This window comes from Sturnus vulgaris, unplaced genomic scaffold (genome assembly GCF_052056855.1).
Source record: "Sturnus vulgaris isolate bStuVul1 unplaced genomic scaffold, bStuVul1.hap1 Scaffold_194, whole genome shotgun sequence".
NCBI classification, from domain to species: Eukaryota; Metazoa; Chordata; class Aves; order Passeriformes; family Sturnidae; genus Sturnus; species Sturnus vulgaris.
The window spans coordinates 4,337,086-4,343,840 of NW_028276164.1; the positions used below are offsets into that span (position 1 = coordinate 4,337,086).

The 6,755-nt window shown below is 51.3% G+C and overlaps 1 pseudogene across 1 annotated transcript; it reads left to right on the forward strand.

The window, feature by feature from the left end:
* The first annotated feature begins 1,537 nt into the window (after nt 1-1,537).
* Nucleotides 1,538-6,394, forward strand: LOC148218198 (uncharacterized; annotated as a pseudogene). Its single transcript, XR_015800560.1, has 2 exons — nt 1,538-1,613; nt 4,205-6,394. The product of XR_015800560.1 is annotated as an uncharacterized LOC148218198 (transcript).
* Nucleotides 6,395-6,755: the final 361 nt, after the last annotated feature.

Below are 6,755 nucleotides of genomic sequence, written 5' to 3' on the forward strand. Positions count from 1 at the left end.
AGCCTCGCCAGAGGGAAATAACCAAGAAATTGTCCCCAAAGACCGGGTTTTGTGCAGCCTTGTGCTGCCTGCAGGAATGCGGGACCTGTCTTCGAGTATGTGTGTGGGGGAGGGTTGGGGAAGTAAGAAGAACTTCTAGTGACATATTTTAACTACTTGTAGGCATGAACTGTGCCACAGTGTCCCACCCATACTCCCCTCTCCTGTCCCCATCCCCACCGTGTCATGATCCCACAGAGAGACCCACAGGGGGGTCGAGGCCAGGAGGGCTCTAGAAAAGTGCAGTGCACACGTGTGCCAGTGTGCAGAGCTCTGTGTGCACACACAGACACCGAAGTGCACACGTGTGTCAGTGTGCACAGCTGCACACACGGATATTTTCTAGCGTGTCCAGATGTAAGAGTGCCCGTCCTGCTTTGCACAGTGTCCATGTGTGCGGGTGTGCACAGCACTGTTCACATCTGTGCACTGCTGTGTACACGTGTGTGGAGTCTGTGCACAGCTCTGTGCTTGTAGGTGTGCACAGCTCCGCAAGGGTGAGCACGGCTCTGTGTGGGACATCCGTGTGTCAATGACACTGCACGTATTCGTGTGCACGAGCTCTCTAAGGACAACAGGTCTTGTGCTTGTGGGCAGGTGAGCATTAGTGGAGACTGTGCCTAGGTGGGTGTGTGTGTAGCACGGATGTGCTGGGGTGTGTGTGTGTGTGTGTGTGTCTGTGTGTGTCTGTGTGTCTGTGTGTGCCCGTCTGTAAGAGCCAAAACGAGCTATGTGGGTCTCCAGACGGCTCTTTAAAATGCTGTTTTTTGTATCCAGATGATACCGCAATTCACAGGTCGTGGAGCCTTTTCAGCCACAGCTGTAGGTTCGTCTGAAGCTTCTCTAGTTCTGGTTACAGTGCATTCTATACTTTCCATTACAGAGCATCCTTTACTGTTACCTATAGCCTATCCTTACTACTAACATTACCATATTCATGTTACTATTGTCCAATCACCAAAGGTTAGTATGACACACTTTAAGCTCGAAGTACTTTTTCAGTTTTCTTGCACTGGAAAATTCTGAGATCTTTTCTCTACTTGCCACACCAGCTTTCTTGTTTGTCTGTGAAAATCTTTTTGCTTGTTAAGAACATCTTTTGTTTGAGATGGATTTATCCTTTGCTCTAAGTCACACAAGCCCCGTCCCCCTCGCTCGCTCTTTGTCTCCTGGTGGCGGCGGCCCCGGGGCCGGGCTCTCCCTGGCTGTGCCCAATCAGCGCGCGAATTCGAGGAGTGACAGCGGAACCAGCCAATCGCCGCGAGGGGCGGGCTCTGCACGCGGCACGGACTCTGCTCCCTTTGCCCGAGCTCCGCCATTTCTCGGAAACCTCGCCTGAGGAGCGGGCAGGAGGCCAAGGAACCGGTGCTGCCCTGAACCGCCGGGAGCTCGGGGTGAGCGGGAGCTGAGGGCGCTGGGAGCTGGGGGTGAGTCCGGGATGGAGCCCAGACCCACCTGCAGCCTCGGCAGGAGCCGATGCCGGAGCAGCGCTGGCTCGTCCCGGTTCCTGTGGGTAGCACAGAGGTAGCTGCCCTTGTCTCTGGGGCTCTACGGGATAATTCACGTGGCGAGAGGTTTGTGTGCACAAAAGAGACAGAGGAGTCCTGTAAAAGTCACTTTATTCATGAACAAGGGGAGAGGCCATGCGGCATTTGCCATGCGGTCTCTAAAACGCAGCCGCCTTTTTATCCTCATTTTCCCGGCCGGATCTCCCTCTCCCTTTCCCCCACTGCCTGAGGTACTTGGAGGGTTCAGACTTCGCGATCCGCCTACTTCATGCCCTCGTTAATATGCACCCCTCCTTTTGTATAACATCCGATATTCCCGGCTCTGTTAAGTGTTTCTCCTTCTCGAAGTTCAGGAATTGAGAAGGATCTTGGCTGAGCAGTTGTCCGTACCAATTAATTTTCTGAAAATGATGGTTTGTCTTGTTACTTCCTTTTGTACAAATTCCTGGCCCTGTCTCCAGGCACATTCATCTTACTCTGTTCAAACCCTCTTCTCATTTTCTCAATAATTATCTTTACTAACTTTATTACCATTGACTTAGTCTCTTTTCCTGGATCCTCTTTGATTTTGGGATTATTCTCAGTGACCTCATTCCCTGTCCTTTTGTAGCCGTTTCTGGATCAGGAGGCCTGGCTGCCACCTGCGTCCCCTTGCTCACCTGCTGAATGAGCTGCACTCAGTGCATGGTAAAAAGATGAGAGTTGCTGCAGCACATCAGAGGAGGAACAGCATTCGTTTAACCCATGGTCTGCCAGGGAACCACAGAAACGTGTCCCATTCTCATCCTTTCTACATTTGGATTGGAATATGAGCTGTTTTCTTCTTTCCTTTGTTATCTGTTTCACCACTTTTTGGTTATCATCTGTTTGCAAATAGCAGTTTCAATCATTTAATTTTCCACAAACTCCTCTCCTTCTTTTAATAGATAATCTGATTCTATCCCATGGTGACATGTCTCATTCTTCATTTCCTTGGATTGGTGGGCAGTAAAGTCAGGAGCTGGAGCTGTCTGTTTAGTTATTATTTCGAGGACAGTTTTTAACCTAATTATGCCACTCAAATTATGGATGGATTTTTTTTGTCTCCTGGTACGAAATCATTAGGGCTTCCAGGGGCTGGTCCGTGGTGTTGTAGGATTTGTTCTGGTGGCCGTTCATCTTTTTCCCATTTTTGGGTGCTCCCTCCAGCCAGGGCTGCATCAATTGACCACTTTTCTCTAAATAATCATCAAATACTTGGATTCCCAACTGATTTCTCCGAACAGTGACAGCACATGTTGGACTGGGGAGAGGGATTATTCCCCCCTCCCACATTTTTCATGAAGTTTTCACAACGTTTTCCTTTGCTGTTTCCCTTTGCAGCTTAACCAGTTTCTGTTGCAGTCAGATATCCTCACTATGGGCTCTGCCTTTAGTTGTGCAAATTCCATCTGTGCAAGCAGGCAGAGCTTGGGGTGAGGGGCAGAGGAAATCAGCGAAATTCCTCTCCCAGGGAACAAGACCCTGGTACATGGTGCACACTTTGCCCTAACTGTGTTAATTTGCATTTCTAAAGCTCCTCTCCTGGCTGTGCCTGGGTCCAATGCTTCTATTCCAGAGCAGTCATTGGGTGATCCACAAGTGCACCCCCACAATCTGCATTATTTTTTGCCATTTTTTTTTCCTTTTTAACAATATTTCTTAAATGTTTATGCATTGAAGCATCACCTTTAAAGCTTTTCTGGTATTGCAAAATCCACCCTAAACGTGAACATGGAAAAACCCATATGGAAATGTTGCCATCATTAAGAGCCATTCAAAAATATACACAAAAATTTCCAATGCAATCAAGATTTTCCTACTTCTTCTCCAAGGAGTAAAAATTGCTTGTCACATCCTTGGCCCAAACCTAACTGACAACACAAAAGTAGGATTATTCTCCACTAGATGGAGAATTACCAGGGTAAAAAATTTCACACACCAATTCCAAGGGAGATAATGGAATATCTGCCCTGGATCTGGCACTTTTTCTGGCCAAAGCCAATGGCAAAAGCCATAGCCATGGCATCTTGGCTTCTATCACCAGCTTCCAAAGGTGTTTCTTTATTTCCTGTTTGTTCTTTCAACCTGACCTGAGCTCTGGGGGTGCAAGGGCTTGTGAAGGTCCCATTGTATTCCTAAAGCAGCCATGGATGCACGTGGGAGGAGCAGGTGGGATTGTGCAGGAGAAAGAGGAATAATAGGAGGAAGAGTAGGGACACAGGAGTAGGAAGAGAAGAAACAGGAAGGAGCACAAGGTTCCCCCCTCCCTGTATCTGCAGCCTCTCCCCAGGCCTCAGGAGCATTGTCCCCATCGCATGCAGCAGGTGACCGGAGAGGGGGATCCATGATTTTCACATGGGTTAATCTTGGTATTTCTGAGCTTTATTTGGCTAAATGTTGGTGCTTTGGTTTTTTGCAGCAGTTGAATCTTTCTATTTTGGAGAGGGTTTTGGCTAAATCTTGGTGTTTGTGGGGGTTTTGATCTGCGTCATGATGTTTGGAGGATTTTTGGTTTGAATCTTGGTGTTTTGGAGGTTCTTACAGACACAAGATGCCCAATGAGTTCCTGAGTTGCACTTGGACAAGGAGGAACACCCAGCCCAACACACTCTTCTCTTGTTTTTTCCCCAAACCAGGATTTTTCATTCCCAAGGCATTGGCAGATGGAGGAGGAAAAGCCCCGGAGATCCCTCTTGAGGAGGGGCTGCAAACCCAGCCCAGGGAGCTGCGAGGAGGAAAGACCCTCCCTGAGCCAGGAAGGCGGCCGGAGATCCAGGCAGAGCTCAGAGCTGGTGGAGAAGCTTCCTGGAGGGGAGAAGCCCCACGAGTGCTCGGAATGTGGGAAGGGTTTCAGGTACAGCTCCCAGCTGATCCAGCATCAGAGGATCCACACTGGCGAAAAGCCCTATGAGTGTGGGGAATGTGGGAAGGGATTCATCAACAGCTCCAGCCTGATCCGGCACCAGAGAGTCCACACTGGGGAAAAGCCCTATGAGTGTGGGGATTGTGGGAAGAGCTTCAGGAACAGCTCCAACCTGCGCCAGCACCAGATGATCCACACTGGGGAAAAGCCTTACGAGTGTGGGGAATGTGGGAAGGGATTCAGAGACAGCTTCTGCCTGATCCGGCACCAGATGATCCACACAGAGGAAGGGCCCTACGAGTGTGGGGAATGTGGGAAGAGCTTCACCGACAACTCCAGCCTGATCCGGCACCAGGTGATCCACACTGGGGAAAAGCCCTACCAGTGTGGGCAATGTGGGAAGAGTTTCAACTACAGCTCCAGCCTGATCCGGCACCAGGTGATCCACACAGGGGAAGGGCCCTACAGCTGCTTGGAATGTGGGAAGAGCTTTGGGTGGAGCTCCGGCCTGATAAACCACCGGCGCACCCACACTGGGGAGAGGCCCTACGAGTGTCTCAAGTGTGGGAAGAGGTTTCAGAGAAGCTCCACTCTCGTCAGACATGAGCGGATTCACACAGATGAGAGGCCCTTCCGCTGCCCCGACTGCGGAAAGAGATTCAACCGCAACTCCACCCTCACTCTCCACCGGCGCATCCACACTGGGGAGAGGCCCTACAAGTGTCCCAAGTGTGGGAAGAGGTTTCAGACCACCTTTAATCTCCTCGTACATGAGCGGATTCACACAGAGGAGAGGCCATTCTCCTGCCCTGACTGCGGGAAGGGATTCAAGCAGAACTCCCATCTCACTGTCCACCGGCGCATCCACACTGGGGAGAGGCCCTACGAGTGTCCTGAGTGTGGGAAGAGCTTCTCCAGGAGCTCAACCTTGACCCAACACCAACGGAGTCACCACTAAGGGAAGCCCTGTGAGTGCCCCGAGTGTGGGAAGAGCTTCGTGCTGTGCTCCAGCTCCATCCCCCATGGGAGGATCGGTGTTGGATGATCCCCAGTGATCCCCGTTGGGCAGAGCTCTGGTGATCCCTGTTGGATAGGGGAAAGGGGTTGGAGAGATTTCTTTCCCTTCTCCTTGTGCTGCTGTGATTTGGTTATAATAAATTCCCTCGCTGTGCCCAGGCTGGCTCTGTTGTTCCCGTGCCGGTGCTCGGGGCGGGATCTCTCCTGTTCCTTCTCTCAACTCCCGGGCCTCTCCTCAGCCAATCAGAGAATGCGATGAAGAAGATTCAGCCAATGAGAGAGAGCAGCTGTGATGACTCACCGGTTGCCGGGCAGACTCACAGCACCCAGTGTTCCCCACCTGGGCAGGTGTAAGGGTCGGTCCGAAATTCCCCTCGATTTTGCCTCCCGACCGTCGCAAGGAGACCTCGAGGACCCCACCCAGGCTGACTCTGGACAATGGTTTACTGGCCGGGCCAGGTGGATGCTCGTGACTGTGTGCTGGTGTATTGTGTTCACTGGACTGTGCTGTTGTGGCACCAACCAGAGACTGTGTTGTACCAACTGAGGACTGCTTGTCCGTACCTGTCTCCTGCAGCACCACACAATGGTCCATAAAACTTCCCACCTCTTGGCTAGAGGCCACTCGCTTTGGAGAAGGGCTATAAAAGAGCGACCCTCTGGGAAAGACCCTTTGAGATCTCTCCACTGATGAAGACCCCCTGGAGAAGACCCCTGAGATCTCCCCACGGACGAAGACTCGTCTATCGGATGACCCGTGAGGACGCCCGTCTCATCTGTTGGTAGCTATTCTCCCATCCCTTCCTTTCCTTCCCCTTTCCCTATACTTTGTTTCCTATACCTCTCCCCTTTACCGTAACTGAATTGTTGGCATTTGATGAAATGCATTGCTGTTGTTGAATAAACTGATTTTCTGCTGTTGAATAAACTGATTTTGTCCCCTGCATTTTGCCTGTTTGCACCTTTGAGATCAAAAGAACCATCACGACCCCCACTCTGCATTAATAGCGGATGGTGACAGCAGGGTCTGCAGCGGCTGCTGGGACAGGAGCTTTGTGGGCAGAGAAAAGGGGGTAACACTGAGCCAGGGTTCCCCAGGGGGAGCACACAGGCTCTGGAGGAGGGGGCCCACGACTCGTTAGGACCCCCTCTCACCTTCTTGCACAGGTAGAAGCCGAACTCCAGTGCCAGGAAGATGAAGCCCAGCACGGAGTCCCCAATCCCAATCAGCACCTTGGTGTCGACGGTGTCTGGCAACATCTCTGGGGGTTCACAAGGGTCAGAACCCCCCCAGACCTGTCACAGAT